Below are 20,304 nucleotides of genomic sequence, written 5' to 3' on the forward strand. Positions count from 1 at the left end.
AATTGAAAAAAAGCAAAAAAAAATTCTTACTAGAGTAGTTATCCATATTGTTTGCTTCTTATTTGGTGTTATGTCCAGTTAGTCTCCTCTAACCCATCTTGTAATGTGCAGTGGATCTTTGGGCCAAAGTTGACTGCGTTTGATGCACTTGGTGCTAAAACACATATATTGAAAAAATAAATTTAAAATAGGAAAAAAAACAAAAAGAAAACTTCTTACTAGAGTAGTTATCTGTTTCGTTTGCATGTCCAGTTACTTTCCTCCAACCCATCTTGTAATGCGGAGTGGATATTTGGGTCAAATTTGACTGCGTTTGATGCACTTGGTGCTAAAACACATATTGGAAAAATAAATTGAAAATTGAAAAAAAGCAAAAAAAATTTCTTACTAGAGTAGTTATCCATATTGTTTGCTTCTTATTTGGTGTTATGTCCAGTTAGTCTCCTCTAACCCATCTTGTAATGTGCAGTGCATCTTTGGGCCAAAGTTGACTGCGTTTGATGCACTTGGTGCTAAAACACATATGTGACGTGACAGGACAAAATCGACCTTCGTACCTAAAAAATTATTTTTCACTTTTTGACGGATTTTTGGTACTCGGACATTCAAAAATCATTTAAAACCACCCAGAAGTCCCTATGATTTGCATAGCTGCATATACATGGTAATCCAGTCAGAAGTGTGCTCATTTTTTTGATTTTTTTGATTTTTTTTGATTTTTTCTTCATTTCAACTTTTAAATCGACCTGGAGGCGAAACAAAGCGTTCTACGAGAAAAATACATTGAGCAAAGTTGTAGAGAATTAAATTTCCAAAAACCTATAAGAGGTTTATTTTTCTCCAAAATGCATAGTTTTTCCGTTTTTCTCAAAAAACAAAAACCTCATGATGATTACCATAAAATTTCTGTTTTTTGAGAAAAACGGAAGAACTATGCATTTAGGAGAAAAATAAACCTCTTTTAGGTTTTTGGAAATTTAATTCTCTACAACTTTGCTCAATGTATTTTTCTCGTAGAACGCTTTGTTTCGCCTCCAGATCGATTTCAAAATTGAAATAATGAAAAAATAAAATAAAAAATTGAAAAAATGAGCGCAATCATGACTGAGCCCCCTGTATCAATGTAAATAACCATTTTACCCAGTGATATTCACACAAAACAGGCAAGAAACGATATCCAAGACTATGTTTAGCTCAGTTTAGCCGGAGAACCTGATTAGAACGCATGCGCTTCCGCTAAACGAGCAGAACTGGACTGAAAACTTTAACCCCCCATAACTCAAAAACTTGTTTTCGGCTCGAAGGTCGATTTTGTCGCGTCGCGTCACATATATTGAAAAAATAAATTTAAAATAGGAAAAAAAACAAAAAGAAAACTTCTTACTAGAGTAGTTATCCGTTTCATTTGCATGTCCAGTTACTTTCCTCCAACCCATCTTGTAATGCGGAGTAGATATTTGGGTCAAATTTGACTGTGTTCGATGCACTTTGTGCTAAAACACAAATTGGAGAAATAAATTGAAAATTGAAAAAAGGCAAAAAAAATTTCTTACTAGAGTAGTTATGAGTATGTATTGTTTCTTTCTTGATGTACTGGTGTCTCTCGATTATGCGACCTAATGGGGGGGGGGGGGGGGTAAGGTGGGGGTCGGATACCAAAAAAGTCGGATAATCCAAAATGAAATTTTTTGCATAGAAATGAAGTGCATAAGCTTGAGAAGACAATTTTTCTCCAAAAAATCAAGTTTTGGCTCAAAATAGGAACAATGAATTGAAAAAACCACGAATAACTGAATAAGCAAAAATAATATAATTTTGTACATGACTGAAAATTAAATACAGACTCAAATTATAATTTTTATAGGTAAATTGAGTCGATTTCAAGGAAAATAATACCGTTAGAATACAAAACGTTGCATACTGCATATTTTTACACATTTCAAAATCAAAAATTGGGGTGTTTATTTAAAATTTTGGATTATCCGACCTTGTTGAGTCGCATAATGCGAAATGGAAGTCGGATAAATTTGTACCGGATAACCCAAAAGTCGGATAATTCGGAGTTGGATAATCGAGAGCCTCCTGTATGTCCTGTTAGTCTCCTCTAACCCATCTTGTAATGTGGAGTGGATCTTTGGGCGAAATTTGACTGTGTTTGATGCACTTGGTGCTAAAACACAAATTAAAAAAATAAATTTAAAATAGAAAAAAAACAAAACAATTTTTTTACTATAGTACCTAGTTATCCATTTTGTTTGCATCCTTGGTGTAATCGAATGTCCAGTTAGTCTCTTCCAATCCATCTTGTAATGTGGAGTGGATCTTTGGGCCAAATTTGACTGCATTTGATGCACTTGGTGCTAAATTAAAAAAATAAATTTAAAATAGAAAAAAAACAAAAAATTGTTTTTACTATACTGAGTAGTTATCCATTTTGTTTGCATCCTTGGTGTAATCAAATGTCCAGTTAGTCTCCTCCGACCCATCTTGTAATGTGGAGTGGATTTTTGGGTCAAATTTGACTGCGTTTGATGCACTTGGTGCTAAAACACAATCATATTGAAAACATAAATTTAAAATAGAAAAAAAAAACAAAAAAAATTTCTTGCCAGAGTAGTTGTGCTTATTTGTAATGCCACTAGAAAACTGGTATCTGGCCTGTTGCGGCTGTTGCTATGTACTATACCCATTCTCACAAGTCGGTTTCAATGAATGTGAGTTCACAACATTTTCTTCAACTTGATTTCTAAACATTCTGAGTAGTACCTGTACTTACCTATTTAAGATCACTGAAGTATCTTTCATTACTGACAACAGAATACCCTGCAGTGGCCATAAATTGACATACTTACTTGTACCAATCTTGAAAGCCAGAGGTGCCGTTGTTTTAATCGAACAGAAGATTTTCAAAAATCTCATCAATCGAAGTACCTTCACTCATCCAACTTTTAAACTAAATTAAACGAATCAGTTCGTTAAAAAATTGCCTAATTTTTAACAAAATGAATAATTTCCTTGAAAAATTGGCAATTTTGAGTTTCCAAATCTCAAGTAGGTACCTATCTACTATGTTGCCAAATCAAGAATATACATACCTACAATATAATATGTACATAATTATGAAATTCGTTGACAAATCGACTTTAATTTTAATTATTGAGAATTGCCGATTTTTGAATAAAGCAAATAATTTCCTTAAAAACTTGGCGACTTTGAGTTTCCAACTCTCAAGTACTCATGTCAGTTGGCAAATCAAGAATGTACCTACAATATAATGTATACCTACTCGTACATTGGAGATTAGTTGACAAATCGAATTCAATGTTGACAATTCAAAATTGTCAACTTTTCAACTAAATAGGTACGTAGAAAATTAGGTTGACAATTGTGAGTTCTCAAGTTCTCAGTTGGTAAATTACGAGTAGCTTTAATTGTAATATCTGACTTTGTGAGTCAAGAACTCCAACTTTTCAACTAATGCTTTGCTGAAAAGTCATCATTTTTGAATTTTCATCCTTGTTAGCGCGTAGCTGTAGAGAAACCGAATGGTGGCCATATTAGGGCCACCTACCTTATCAGCATCACATGTTCTACAACCAAAGTAACCACCATTTCAGTTGCCACGTTCGTTTTGAGATTTTTTTGGTGAATTTTTAAGAGGGAAAAATCTGTTTCAATGTCAATTTTTCAACTTTTTTATGGGGTATATTTTTTTGGAATTGAATGAGGCGGTATGAATAATTTACTTCAATCGATTCCTCCTCCTGTTCGAAATCTTTCAGTTTTAGGTCATTCTGGATCCTTCAAAGAGTTTTAAATTTTCTCCAAACAATTTTTAATTCTGAACAGGAAGGAAAAGACCCAATAATGAATTTCAACTTCTATAGCTTTGGTTGGTGCTCATTGCACATCCTCTTAATCGTTTTCGGAGTTTAAAGTGAAATTAATCTTATCGTATGTTTGAGGATTTTGTAATGCAATTATACGTATGTTTACTAAATGGTTTCAGAATCTGTAATTACTTCATCTTTAATTACCCTTTTTTCTTCCAGTACAAGAGCATCCTTGTCATTAATAAAAAGTCAAAAAGTACCTACCTACCTACTTTTTTTTATTCAAGAGAAAAATGATGTACCCCTTTATACATTTGTTACGTATTTCATCTGAAAATTGATGAAATATTGATAGTAGCAAAATATTTCGGATCACGATACACGTATGTACATATATATTAGTGTTTTTATGATGATGGAAGATTCACATTCGACAAAATGATCAAGCTATCACGATTCATAAATTTATTTTGAAAAAATTACAACAGGTACTTACCTACTTAAAATTAAATTGAAATACCTAATTACATGATGGACATTTGGTGTCCGCAACTCGTAGTTATCTGTTTTCATTTATTATGTGGATACTGTACTATGTGTAGGTCTAAACGTATCTTTCTTGAATGTAAAAAGTATTCCGATTGCAATGCCTTCAAGTACGGCGCCGATCGATTGTATTTGTGAATAAATAATTCGCGCGTCTAAAAGGTGAGAATGGATTGCCCTTTCGTTTCCTTCGTAGTCTATCCAGCTGAAGTACATTTTATAGAACTTGATAATTACACACAGTTGTAATAAACTGAGAATAGCGGCTAAACCACCAAGCATTATGAGAAGACGTATATGTAGAGAGAACTTGGACCATAATTCTGCTTTATCAATACTGGCTAGTCGTATGTACCAAAATGCGCCGATAATTGGAATCAAACGGGAAACGCGAATAATGCATAATAATGCTTCGTCTAGAGTATCGTTGTAATCTATCCACTCTGACAGTAAAACAAAGAACAGAGGAATGATTGTTCCTAAAATGCAATAAACAAAAAATCGTTTGTTTTTATTACCTGGAGAGGGACGTTGCAAGTATAAAGCAATTTTTCGAAAACACAAGCATATATCTAAAGCGATGATTAGTTTGAAAATGGCTAATGATAACTGCGTGTGAACGCTTACATAATATATTACATAATGTTCCGAAATGAAAGTTATGTCATCTAACATATATTGCAATGAAGGAAAAATATCCAAGATAGTACTAACATCGCGTATTAACAGAAGGAAACAGTAAAAAGTAAGATTTTTCGTTGCCAAGCTTTGTGTTGACAATCCACCACTTCGGAAAAATTTATAAAAATGAATGGATAAGCAGATCAGTGACGGTATGATTACGATTTTGTGTATGAGTAACAATATTTCGTCCAAATCCATTGTTTAATTTGTTGTGAAATTCGCAATTTTTCGTAAGCAGCAAATAGACGATATACTCGTACGTCCTGCGTGTGAGAAATTTCAAAGCCTGTAAGTGTAGGTATAAACTGTTGTAGCTTAACGGAAATTAGTTCAATATCAAAAATTAATAATAGGTAGTCATCGTTTTTACCTGTTTGGTATAGATGGTGCAGAAAATTTTGGTTTGCCGTTGAAACTTATTTTATTCGAAGCAGCAGAGTGTTTTTTTCACTTTCAGATCTTCTGTGTCGTGTAATTAAATTATGAAATGTCACATTTAAATAAGTAAACTTCGTCACTACGAGATTAAATAATATATCCAAGCGCGAAATCCTCTATTTATCAAATTTTTCAGAGAGGAAATGCGTAATCAGCTTTTAACGCTGATAAATTTTTGTATCAAAAACACTTCCCAACAATCACATATTTCATGGTTTTAAAAAAAATATCGTTTGTTGCTCGAAAAAATAGAGGAATTCGTCGTCACTATTTAACTAATTTTGATCGTTGTGTATCAAATCAAATCAAATCAAATCAGAGAATCCGAGAATGTAAATCTTTTTTGTTGGTGAAACGCCCAAGTAGGTTCCAAAATGAACCAAGAAGTTCCAGTTTATTCATTCAGTTCAATTGAAAGCTCATGTGCCACCGATAAGGAGGGGGAAGGGAAGTTGGGCTTTTGCCTCGGGCCCGCGGTTTCTGAAAACGTTAGTTAACCTCATTTTTCGAAGAGAAATACTGTCGTCATTTTTAAACAGCAAATGAAAACATAATTCGTTTTTGAAGAGAGAATGCAAGCTTTGTTTTTGAAGAAAAAAAAAACTCGATTTTCAACTGAATGTACATAGATAGGTGCACAAAATCTTAATTCTTGTAGAAAATCTGAAAACTTCGTTTTTGAAGGGGAAACGAAAAATTCATGGAACAGCTATTAAACTTTGTTTTTGAAAAAGTCTTTATAGAGGAAAACTTCTACAAGAGAAACATCCTTTCCCCAAGAACTGTTTGCCGCGAGACAAAATTTGTTCTTGACTTCAACTTTCGAAAATATCTACCTTCGTTTCCAATAATTTTATTTTTTTTCGAAAACGAGATCATTCATTTTTTTGGAAGGGACGACAAATTTTCTACCTGGGAAAACTTGGAAAAATTACACGAGGCAACTATTTTGAACTTTTTTGTAGCGTTTGGGTTTTTTAAAAGTTGAGTTGCTTTTGTGGTCAGGAGAGATAGTCAAAGTTGCAAAAATGACCGTTTTTGCCCTACTTCAAGAGTTTCTAACGACATTCGTATTGTGTTGCGAAAAAAACCGAGGTCATTTTCGGATTCTACGCACTTTTTCAAGTAAACTACTTTCCCCAATTTTTGATTTTCGAAGTTTTAAGCGCATAAAACGTAATTTTTCTAAACACGAAAAATTGAAAATCTTCCGTATGCGCTTGAAACTTCAAAAATCAAAAATCGGGAAAAGTAGTTTACTTGAAAAAGTGCGTAGAATCCGAAAATGACCTTTTTTTGGCAAAAGAATACTGATGTCGCGTCTCTACAAACTCCTGAAGTAGGGCAAATCATCTCTCCTGACCACAAAACCAACTCAAATTAAAAAACCCAACTCTTGTTTTTTGTTTAGGGTTTAAAGTATCGATTGAGCCTATTTTCAGCTCGAACACAAATTTGCCGTTGCCTAGTACTTAGTACCTACATACTATCAGTGTTTTTATCTTGATGGAAGAATCACATTATTGACAAAATGATCAAGTTACCAAGGTTCATAAATTTATTTTGATAAAATCACAAAACTTAAAATCAAATTGGATAATTACATGGTGGACATTTCGTGTACGCAACTCGTAGTTATCTGTATTCATTTATTAAGTGGATACTGTACTACGGTTAGGTCTAAACGTATCTTTCTTGAATGTAAAAAGTATTCCGATCGCAATACCTTCAAGTACGGTGCCGATCGATTGTATGTGTGAATAAGTATCTTGCGCGTGTAATAGGCGAAGGCGATTATGGAATTCATTTTCGGTTTCTTCGTAGTCAAACGTGAAGTACATTTTATGAAACTTGATAATTATACACAGTTGTAATAAACTGAGAAAAGCGGCTAAACCACCAAGCATTATGAGAAGACGTATATGTAGAGAGAACTTAGACCATAATTCTGCTTTATCAATGCTGGCTAAACGTATGTACCAAAATGCGCCAGTAATTGGAGTCAAACGGGAAACGCGAATGATGCATAATAATGCTTCATCTAGAGTAGCGTAATAATCTATCCACCCTGAGAGTAGAACCAAGAGCAGAGGAATTATTGTTCCTAAACTGCAATAAACATAAAATCTTTTATTTTGATTACTTGGAGAAGGACGTTGTAAGTATAAAGCAATTTTTCGAAAACACAAGTATATATCTGAAGCGATAATCAGTTTGAAAATTGCTAATGATAACTGCGTGTAAAGGCCCAGATTGTATGTTACATCATATTTCCAAATGAAAGATACTTTATATAATGTACCTTTAAATGGAGGAAAAATATCCGAGATAGAATAAATATCGCGTATTAATAGAAGAAAACAGTAAAAAGTAAGATTTTTCGTTGCCAAGCTTTGATTTGACAATCCACCACTTCGAAAAAATTTATAAAAATGAATGGTTAAGTAGATCAATGACGGTACGATTACGATTTTGTGTACGATTGACAATATTTCGTCCAAATCCATTGCGTAATTTGCAATTGAATTCACAGTTTTTCGTGACTCGTGAGCAGCAAGTAGACGATATACGTTCTGCGCGTGAGAAATTTCAAACCCTGTAAGTGTATAAACTGTTGTAGATTAAAGAAAATTAGTTTAATACCAAAAAATTAATGATTATCGTTTTTACCTGTGTGGTGCGGACGGTGGGGAATATTTCAGTTTGCTGTTGGAATCAATGTTATAACAAAGCAGTAGAGTCCTTTTTTCACTATCAGTCCTTCTGTACCATGTTATTAAATTATGAAAATTGTATAATACATATTTAAATGAACTTCATCACTCCGAGATTAAATAATATATGCAAGCGCGAAATCCTCTATTTATCAAATTTTTCTGAGAGGAAATACTTAATCTGCTTTTAACGCTGATAAATTTCTGTATCAAAAACGCTTCCCAACAATTATTATATGTTTTTTGAAAAAATATTGTTTGTTGCTCGACAAAGTGGAGGAATTCGTCGTCACTATTCAACTAATTTTGATCATTGTGTATCGAATCAAATCAAATCAGAGAAACTGGAAGGTACATCTTTATTGTTGGTGAAACACCCAAGTAGGTACTAAAATGAACCAAGAAGTTCCAGTTTATTTATTCAGTTCAATTGAAAGCTCATGTTCCACCGATAAGGAAGGGGAAGGAAAGTTGGGCATTTGTCTCGGGTCCGCTTTTTGAAAACGTTTGTAAACTTCATTTTTAGAAGAGAAATGCTGCCATCATTCATTTTTGAAAATCAAATGAGAACTTAATTTTTAAATAGAAAATGAAAACTATTATGCGTTTTTGAAGAGAGAATGCAAACTTTGTTTTTGAATAGAAAAATAAAACATGATTTTCAACTGAAAGTAGGTAGACAAAATCTTCATTCTTGTCGAAAATCTGAAAACTTCATTTTTGAAGGGGAAACGAAAAATTCATGGAACAGCTACATATTAAACTTTGTTTTTGAAAAAAAGTCTCTATAGAGGAAAACTTCTACAAGAGAAACATCCTCTCTCGTCTCTCCAAAAACTGTTTGCCGCGAGACAAAATTTGTTCTTGACTTCAACTTTCAAAAATACCTTCGTTTCCAATAATTTTATTTTTTTTCGAAAACGAGATCATTCATTTTTTGGAAGGGGAGACAACTTTTCTACCTGGGAAAACGTTGGAAAATTACACTAGGCAACTATTTTAAACTTCTTTTTAGTGTTTGGGTTTTTTAAAATTTGAGTTGTTTTTGTGGTCAGGAGAGATAGTCAATAAAGTTGCAAAAATGACCGTTTTTGCCCTACTTCAAGAGTTTCTAGCGACATTCGTATTGTTTTGCGAAAAAACCCGAGGTCATTTTCGGATTCTGCGTAATTTTTTAAGTAAACTACTTTTCCCGATTTTTGATTTTCGAAGTTTCAAGCGCATAAAACGTAATTTTTCTAAATACGAAAAAATCAAATTTGAACTTCGGGTGAACACAGTTCCGCGCCACGATTACGTGGTGGAGTAACGCCAGCGTCGCGCGCTCTGAGTTTTAAAATATTATACAAATGAAAATCTACTGTATGCGCATGAAACTTCAAAATCAAAAATCGGGGAAAGTTGTTTACTTGAAAAAGTTTGTAGAATCCGAAAATGACCTTGGTTTTTTCGCAAAAGAATACTAATGTCACTTCCCTATACAAACTCCTCAAGTAGGGCAAAAACGGCTATTTTTGCAACTTAAATCATCTCTCCTGACCGCAAAACCAACTCCAATTGAAAAAACCCTGTCTGTTTTTTGTTGTACTCGTAGTAGAGTCCAAAGTATCGATTAAGCACATTTTCAACTCGAACTCAAATTTGCAATTGCCTATAGTGCTATCAGCGTTTTTATTTTGATGGAAGAATCACATTCGATGAAATGAGCAAGATTACCACGATTCATAAATTTATTTTGATAAAATTACAAAACTTAAAATCAAATTGGATGGTCACATAATGGACATTTATTGTGTTCGCAACTCGTAGTTATCTGTATTAATTTATTATGTGTATACTGTACTACGGGTAGGTTTAAACGTATCTTTCTTGAATGTAAAAAGTATTCCGATCGCGATACCTTCAAGTACGGTGCCGATCAATTGTATTTGTAAATAAATATCTTGCGCGTATGAAAGGTGATCAAAGATTTCCTCTTCGTTTTCTTCGTACTGTAACGTGAAGTACATTTTACGAAACTTGATAATTACCTACACATAGTTGTAATAAACTGAGTAAAGCGGCTAAACCACCAAGCATTATGAGAAGACGTATATGTAGAGAGAACTTTGACCATAATTCTGCTTTATCAATGCTGGCCCAACGTATGTACCAAAATGCGCCGATAATTGGAATCAAACGGGAAACGCGAATGATGCACATTAATGCGTAATGTACATTAGTGTAGCTGTAGTACTCTGTCTCCTCTGACAGTAAAACAAAGCATAGAGGAATTATTGTTCCTAAAATGCAATAAACATAAAATCTTTTGTTTTGATTACCTGGAGAAGGACGTTGCAAGTATAAAGCAATTTTTCGAAAACACAAGCATATATCTAAAGCGATGATTAGTTTGAAAATTGCTAATGATAACTCCGTATAAATGTCCTCATAATAAAATACATTATATTTAGATATGAAAGTTACTTCATATAGTATATCTACCAAAGAAGGAAAAATATTCAAGAAAGAAGTAATAACTCGTATTAACAGAAGTAAACAGTAAAAAGTAAGATTTTTGGTTGCCAAGCTTTGCGTTGACAATCCACCATTTCGGAAAAATTTATAAAAATGAATGGTTAAGCAGATCAGTGACGGTATGATTATGATTTTGTGCATGAGTGTCAATATTTCGTTGATATTCATGGTGTAATTTGTTATTAAATTCACAATTTTTCATGAGCAGCAAGTAGACGATATAGGTACGTCCTTCGTGTGAAAAATTTCAAAGCCTGTAAGTGTATAAACGGTTATAGCCAGAAATTAGTTGATACCAAAAAATTATGGTTATTGGTTATCGTTTTTACCTGTGTGGTGTGTACGGTACGGAATATTCTGATTCGCCGTTGGAATTTATATTACACGAAGCAGTAAAGTCCTTTTTTCGCTATCAGTCCTTCTGTATCATGTTATTAAATTATGAAAATGGTATAACATTTAAATAAACTTCATCACTGCGAGATCAATAATAACACATTATGTTTGTGCAAAATTCGCTATTCATACCGCTTTAAATCATCAATTTATCAAATTTTTCGAGGAGGAAATACTTAATCAGCTTTTGACGCTGATAAATTTTTGTATCAAAAAACACTTCCTAACGAGTATATCGTGATTTCCTGAAAAAATATCATTTGTTGCTCAACGAAATGGTGGAATTCGTCGTCACTATTTAACTAATTTTGATCATTGTGTATTTATCAAATTAGAAAAACTGACAATAAATTACGCCTAAAAACATTCAAGTAGGTACTAAAATGAACCAAGACACGTTCCAGTTATGCATTCAGTTTATTGAAAAACGAAAATTAAGGACTCCGGCGTACAGTCATGTAGCACACGTCGACACGTAAAATTTATGCAAACTCATCAAGCTCAGTGCCACCGACAAGGAGGAAGAGGGGAGTGGGGCAATTTGCCCCGAACCCGCGTTTTCCAGAGGGCTCGTTTTCTTTAAAAAAGTTTGTGAACTTCATTTTTAGAAGAAAAATGCAATGGTCAAATGAAAACATATTCGTTTTTGAAGAGAAAAGAAAAACTTCATTTTAAAAAGAGAATGCAATTTTCATTTTTAAAGAAAAAAATATATTTATATAATTTTTGTCGAAAATCTGAAAACTTCACGGAACAGAAGCTAGTAAACTATGCTTTTGAAAAAAAAGTCTCCACTGTGAAAAATTTCTGCAAGAGAGAAAAACTCTCTCCAAAAATTGTTTGCTGCGAAAAATTATTTATTCTGGACTTCAGTTTTCAAAAATACCTTCGTCTCCAATAAACTTGTTTTTTGAAAACGAAATCATCAATTTTTTGTTGGGGGGGGGGTAACATTTTTCTATTGAGGGAAAACGATGTTTTATAAACAACTTATAATCGTTCTCAATTTTTGAAAAATTGTTTTAAAGGAGGAGGGGTGTAAGAAAATTTAAAGAGGCCCTAATTTTTGGCCCCCGGGTCCACATTGTCTCTGTACAGAAACATGGCGTTGATTCAGCTTGAAAACCACTGCTCTGTAGTAAGAAACACAAAGAGAAAAAAACCATCCTTTGGAAATTAGAACAGTCAGTTCAATACGTGTTATTTTCGTTAACGAAGCCTAAAATCGTGCTCTCATTTCACAACTTTTCAATTCGACGTCTATAAAAATTACTATATTACATTTTGTTAGCTATAAAAAGAGCAAAAAACAAATAGAAAATCTGTGATGAGATGAGACGCTCGGAATATTGAAATTAAATTCAGATACGTATACGTTTGGTAAAATTACGATGAAATATGTCACGAACACGCGAGCTCAGTATTGGAAAAATACCGACCAGAAAAAAAATCGACGCTCACACACGTGAGCCTGTTTTACAGAAGGAACATCTCGAAAAATAGAGTCGCGTTCTTCGCGTGCTTACTAAATTTACATGTGCCCGAGTGAGTACGTTTCATGCTATGTGAAAAAGGATAGAAAAAAAAACATGAAGACAATTTGTATGTCAAAATGTCCTTTCGTATGAAAAAATTTTTTACAAATAAATCTAAAAATAGTGAAAAAAGATATCATAATCGAACAAACGAGAAATTCCACTCTCTCTTTCTAGTTTCTACGCTCAGTGTGGGTATTCGCGTGTACTGTACACGATTTTGAAGGGGGAAAAAAATGGTATCCGGACATTTATGGTACTCGTATGTATAGCACGGACATGATCGCATAAATATCTCATGGCTGTCGAGCGCCAACAAAAGCCGCAGATTTTCAATTAAACGCGTGTCATCGAGGAAAAGGAACAAACCGAAACGAGAGTGAAAAAAATCTCTGATTTGCTGGCGACTATACACGAGAGCAAGGAAGTAGAATGCTAACGGAGTACACGCCACTATGCCATATACTCTCGTATACATCTGCAGACAGCACGAACTCCCACTCCCCCTCTCCATCCTGCCCACCCTCTTCATCTATACCATAGAAACGCGACTATAATATCATAAATCACGACGCTAAAACGTCTCAGCTCGGATAAAAATCCTCTCACGCCGCCGTCCGTCGTCGCCTGAAACCAAAAAGGCTGCAAATTCGGGTTTGTGGGGAAAAAAAGGTCAAAAAATAGTAAACTCTGTTTTAAGCCGCCGAGCGTCTTTTTCTCGTATTTTACAACGAATGGCTATACGGTTTTACGTTTCGTCTTTATAATGCCAGAATGAATGGGACCAATCTGGCGACTTAGACAAATGAGTCGCACGACTCGAGTCGTCTAAATGCCCAATTAAAGAGACTTTCGAAGATTACCTAAACGAGGCTGTGAGTTTTGAGTAAAAATCTGACCAATTTTTTAACTGAATACGAGTGAGGAGGTGCAGGACGAAGATGGGCTTTGACTAAGAAATGGGATAAGATGAAAAAATACCTTTGGGTACGAATCTGTAGTGAAAGTATGAAGAAGTCATTGAATTGTTCCGTTGACTAGATTTTGTCCATACCTGTTTCATTTCAAGAGGAAATTTCGAAATTCCATCAACTGCAATTGTGTTTCAATTTGGCTTAGTGAAAGAACGTATCACTTGAACTTCAGATCAAAATTTTGAGCCATCGAAATTGATTTTTGGTTTTTGGCGAATTGGCCATTTTGTCTTTTTGCAAAAGGAGTAAAACTTGAGATGAAGTTAGCTATTTACTCGTTTGGAAACGCTCGATTTTTGGAACTTCGGTTGGCATTTTATTTTTAAAAATTATGATTAAAAGTTCGTGTTTGTAATTTACAGAATTCGTGTTGAAATTTGGAACTTCGGTTGGCATTTTATTTTTAAAAAGTATGATTAGAAGTTCGTGTTTGTAATTTACAGAATTTGTGTTGAAATTTGAGTTCTTGGTCATCTGATGCTCGCCTTGAATTTCATTTTTAAAATGCCGGAAGTGAAAAAATTTTTATAGGGAATAATTTCTACTTACCTACTTACAATTTGCATCAGATATTCTGACATTTTGAAAAAAAATCAATGAATGCATACCTACAAATTTAATAACGTAAATTGAAAAATTAATATTCTCAAGCTTTCATTGCACAAATGCAACATTACGATCAGTTTAAATATTAGTAATAAATAATTCGAATTTTCAGGAACCCATCGATTTTGAAAAAAAATATGTGTAATCGATCAAGTGGGCTAACAACGAGTACCAATTCGCGAGCATGCGCAGTAAAGTTGATTTGGACAATTTTTATGGCATTTTTTGGAAAACTGAAATTCCTACAAACCCGCTTGAGGTGTTAAAACGGCTGAAAACCACTTCCAGTTGACTCAGCATGTTGAAATGAAGGTGCAGAGTATTAAATTTCGGCTTTCCAACTTCATTTTTTGAAATTTGGTGGAAATTTCAAATTTCAAAAATCTGTTGAAGGCTTCTGAGCTGATCAAAACGATTAGACATCGTTTCCAATCGATTTGATGAGTCGGAAAAAGGGGGTATCTCAAATTTAGGCTTTTTAGATCTATTAGGTAATTTTTTTCTCATTTGTATAGTTTTTGCGCAGTGCGCGAAAAAACTATATTGTTTTCACTTTTTCATAAACGTCGTTTCTACTTATAGCCAATCAGTGATTAGTATTTCAATAAAACCAATTAGATTTATTGGGAATTTATTGTAATGCTTAGCACTATTTTGGCGCCAAATTCTAAAAAGTAACCAGCAGTTGTTTGCGTCCGTGATGATCAGAAATTTTTGCACTTGTTTCATCAGAAATTTCTACAAAATTTTTAAATGGCAATAAATTTATGAATTTTCAGTTTATATAGCCAATCAACAAACAGTAGGTATTTCGACATAAAGGCAATCAGCAATGTTACTGTTTATCAGAACCAAATTTGAGAATGATTTGGAATTTAATTTTTAATGTTTTTTTATTCATGTACGAATAATTTTATTTAGGTGGTTGAATGTTCTAATTTACGAGAAGTTTATTCGACTTCACTTATAATAAAAGTAGTGGGTCTAGGTACATTTTACTTTATAAATCATAAAAAAGATTAAGAAATGAAAAATCAGCTTCATGTTGATATTTGAAAGCAAACATGAAACGTAGCAACCAATGCAACCATCAACTAATAGTGAATGTAAATGCAAAAACTATCTTGCAATCAGCGAATAACTGAGGCTTGTTAACCCAAATTTGATTTTGCAGAATCGTTTTTTAAGTTTTATAATTTTGAAGTGCTAACCCTCAATTTTTTTCTGAAATCAATGTCTCATCAATATTTTTAGGAAGAGATGCAGGGTGAGTTGATTAAGCGAAGCCTGACAATTTTGTAATAAAAGAATAAAAAATAATAATTAAGAAGTTGTCTCAATTTTTTTTTTTTTTTTTTTTTTTTTAATGGTGATTAGCAATTATTGGCGAAATTTTTGAATTCGAACCGGCCGAAACTGACTTTGAATATTCGAGCCGAAATTGATCAAAATAGTCACGATCGATGACGATTTACCTGAATTTAATTTCAACATTTTGAATGGAAATTTTTCAAAAAAAAAAGATTTGGGTGAAGTTGCCTCTCCAAAGAAAGTTTTTAGTAATGTAACTAAGTACATACATTGCCTCAATTTCGGCCTCAAAATTCCTATAAAATGCTCTAAAAAAAGTTAGATAGAAAATTTTGATTTTCTACCAAAATTTTAATCTACTCGTATTTTTATAGGTTTCATCGCAACTTTTTCAAAAATCCTGAAAATCGCGACCCAATTTTCGATTCAAAATTCTTCATAATTGCTCTGAAAACATTTTTGTTGAAATATTTGAATTTATCGTAAAATTTCAACTCATTTTGATACCTTGCATGACACTTTTTCAAAAATCATGCTTGAATTCTGGGCTCAAAATTCTTTAAAATTTCTCAAAAGTCAAAACGCAATATTGTTGGATTTCATAAATTTACATTTCCCGCGAAAATCTAATTCCTTTCATCGGTCACATGACTCAAAAATCACGAATTAATAAATCCATTTTGGGCTCAAAATTCTTCAAAATCGTTCAAAAACATTTTTTGTTGAAATAGTTTGAATTTCTCGCAAAATTATGTCATTGATGGGGACTGGATTTTTTCAAGTTCTCTCGAGTGTGAAAAAATGTCTGAACCATCAAATATAGAGAATGGAAAAATCCACTAGTGACTCCCAAACGCTCGAATGCATCGCCAATCAATTTTCAGAAGTCAAAAATATTGAGTTTCAGGTTTTTATCTTAATTTTATCAGATTTTGATTTAATCGTGGATAAATAATTGGCTCTTAAATTTTCACTAAAAATCGAAAAATGAAATTTAACTCCATTTCTGGATACTCTTTCGATTTTATACTCCGCCCAACCTAAAATCTATTTTACCAGAACAGGCAGTGACTCATCATATTGTTTTTTCTGCTCCAAATTTTTTTTCAGATCTACAGCTTTCTGAAGAGAAAGGGATCCCAACCACGAGACGATTTTTTTGCATAGAATGAGCAGAGATGAAGTGAAAAGGGCATCCAGAAATACAGCTTCTGGCCAAGTTTTCGGTTCTGAATTTCGTTTCTTGACTTTTGATAAATTTATGAAAGTTTCAATTCAGCCCAATTTCAAAAACGAAACTGAAGTCTGATCAAATTGAGCTGAAAAGCTGAAATTCAGTTTGTAGCCTATTTTTGACCTCCTGAATCCATTACTAGCAGTTTTGAGTCATTCTGGAGCTTCTAACAGATTTTTGAATTTTTTTCTAACTAATAAAAAAAGATTGAGAATCACATTTTGAAATTTGGTATTCAGTTCATAAGTTGTTTTGAAAAATCCTGATTTCTCGTATTTGAAAATGAGAACTTGTTTTGCGCAATGTATCAAGAAAAAAAGAAAGAATAACTCCTCGTAGGAATTTAAGGCACCCTCTCTCTACCCCACCATCAAATTTGCCACCATTTCGTCGAGAATTCCAACGACAATAATGCCAGCATCTTTGGAACTTGTTGAAAGGGCAAATTTTGCGCCACACAGCACGATATCGCACCACTTGTTTCATCATCTCGCTGGAAAACCTTTTCTCTTTATATTCGCCAGTCGCAAATCGACAACACGCGGTACACGAGGAAGGGAGATGGATATCCACAGCTGTATAGAAAATAATGGCAGCATTATGTCGAATAAAATTCCATTTACGCGCAGAATTTACTCTGCACTTTGTAATGAATTTCATCGTTGCTTGGTCTGGTGTGGCGCTGGCGTTTGTTTCTTTCGTGTTGATCATCTTGAATACCGAATGCAAAACAATCGCTTGTGTATTCATTATTTTAGTAGACTTAAGACGAGACCGAGAATTTATTCGGTGGCAAATTTCACCTCGCGGAAACAATCAAGTTCCCCTTCAGCTGTCTTCCTCTCGTCATCCACCTGCCATCGCCACATCGTTTTTCGGCTATTGTATTACACGCTACATTGTATTATACTATTGTTAATCCGCGAAACACCGATTGTGTATTTTTTACCGACGATTTTCTTCACCTCACACTCGCACTCACACCTTCGTCGAGTCGACCTGGTTTCCCTCTAATAATATTCTTTTTTTCTTTTGGTCGATTTACGACGCGTGAAATGCAACATTCTTATAATACTGGAAAAGTTGAATAACGACGAGTGAAAAGAGAGCAAAAAGCGATATTTTTCTACGCTTTTGAAATACGTACTTACCCTCCCTTCCTCTCCCCCCCCATTTAGCTTTCTGCACAGATTTCTTATTCTCGTTCGCGTATGAATTGCTATGCTATAGTATTGCGTGTACAGAAAGAAACACGTCTGTATGTATAAAGTATAAAAATATATTGTTTAGAGCGATTTGTGATAGGGAAAGAAGGGTAGAGAAAACTGTACGCGATTTGTGACGCTATGGGATTGGGATTTTTTTCCTTTTCGAGAATAGCGTAAATGTGTATTTTTCTCCATCGTCTCTCTCTCACACACGTTTTACACAAAATACAAAGCAGCCATTTTTATTACACGCCCGAGCATCTATTTAAAAAGTTTCCCAACTTTTATAAACATTTACAAGTCGATTAAAACTAAACAACTAAATAATAAAAAGTTTTCTTACTCTGGTGTCTCGCATTTTGCACCCTTATATAACAATGCGTTCTACGTCTCCAGCTCATCTTATAACTAACTCGATTTGCTGCGCCTCTTCGCGTACTCTATGTGTACTATATTTACACATACCCAGAAAAAAGGGGTATTATAAAGCGCATTTATTCTGTAAATTTTGCTACGATTGCGACTTATGCACCGAACGAGGTACAAAGCGAAAGCTACCGACGACTAGTGTCAAAAGAAGTCCATCGCTCCGTAAGAATTTCGAAAATCTCGCTACATAACTGTGAGGTAATAGCTACGTAAGGAAATCAGCCTGAAAAATTGCCTTTCTTTTCCACCATAGAGAAGACGTTCCTTTGTAGTCTGTTGTTATATTGTGTTTTCATGCTGGTGAAATACGCTCCGATGATTTTTTCCCGTTTTTTTTTTTATTTGCGAACCGAGTTTATCGTATGTAGGTTCTTTAAATTCCAATTCCTGTGTGCAATATGGTTTGATGGAATGTTAGCTCGAGTATTTGAGCGTTTTTATTACGAAGAAAAATTTGGATACTGACTAGTGAGTGAAACTGGGCTACTTGATGGGTTTTTTTTACTTTTTCCTCTTGTTTTTTCTAAATTGGATCACAGAAAGAAAGTCGATGACTAATTATGAAAACATTTGGAACAATGTCGCTAAATTTTGAATTTTTTTATCCCGAAAAAAAGCAAAGGAAATGACTCGGAACTATTGAAAATTGTTAAATTTTACCCATTAAATAATAAGTTTAATATGCCTAATAGTGCCACTCATTTCAATTCAGATAAAAAAAATTACTTACTGTAGGTTGAATCGAGATTCATATACGCCTCTTTTGATGTTATAGGTGTATCTGATTTCTACAAATGTTGAATCTATGGGAAGAAACACGTTCCAAACCCCTTTAGCTTTTAAAATTGACCAATGGAAATTGTTTCTAGGGGTCCAAAACCTCCGTGATAAAATAATCAGATCGCTAGTTCACCCCTGACCTCTCCAAAATTGACAGAATTAACCTTTCTGTTTAAAATTTCTATCTTGAATGATTTTCAACACAATTTTTTCAAACTGGAAAGAATGCTAAATACTTCACCAACGGGTCGTGAACATTTTTTGACTTTTCCCCCCGAAAGTATGTACTTTCGGTAATTTCCCTCACAGGTTCGATCACTAAAAACATATGGTGTAGCTCTTTTGGATGCACGACATTTTTTTCAGAATTTTCCACGCAGTGAAAGATCTTTAAAAATGCAAAAAAACTGATTTTTTACTACTTTTCCCACAGCTTAAGTGGCCAATTTTGGTCGACATTTTTTTTGCTCACTATTATCATCAAATATAGTTATCTGTTACCTCAAGTTTTTACCATGTATTGTAATTTTTTATTGAAAAAATTGAATTTGGCCGTTTTGGGAACCCTTGGAATTTCTTTCAAATGATTCACACAGTTAAAATTCATGTAGTGACTAATGTCAACTCCAAAGTACATCATGTATGTACATTTAATTTCACCCTTAGTAAATAATTGGAAATCTTTTATTTTTAGAACAATATACTCATTATGATTAGAAAGCAGTCAAAAATGTTCAATTTTGCTGAAATTGTCATAAATGATGTGTTTTGAGTTGATATTAGTCTGGACATGAATTTTAACCGTGTATAGATTACCTGTAAGTGATGTCAGAGGTTCCCAAAATACAAATAATTTAACCCAAATTATCCACTTCAGGCTAGAAAAATCATGAAAAAAGTGGTTTTTTGCATTTTTGAAGGTCTTTTATCAGCTTAATTAATTCTGAAAAAATTCATGTTGTATATCCCGAAGAGATACTCAATGTACGTATTTCTTTTGTGATTCCACCCCTGAAAGAAGTTATCAAAAGTGCTTTGAAATATAAGTGATCACAAAAAGAAAGTCGACGACTAATTATGAAAATATTTAAAACAATAG

The 20,304-nt window shown here is 33.6% G+C and overlaps 1 protein-coding gene across 4 annotated transcripts in view; it reads left to right on the plus strand.

Annotated features, from left to right (window-relative positions):
• The window catches only part of kcc (solute carrier family 12 member kcc), a 650,839-nt gene that overhangs the window by 457,904 nt on the left and 172,631 nt on the right, over positions 1-20,304 (plus strand). The window lies entirely within an intron of this gene.

The sequence above is a fragment of the Planococcus citri genome, chromosome 4, assembly GCF_950023065.1.
Source record: "Planococcus citri chromosome 4, ihPlaCitr1.1, whole genome shotgun sequence".
NCBI classification, from domain to species: domain Eukaryota; kingdom Metazoa; phylum Arthropoda; class Insecta; order Hemiptera; family Pseudococcidae; genus Planococcus; species Planococcus citri.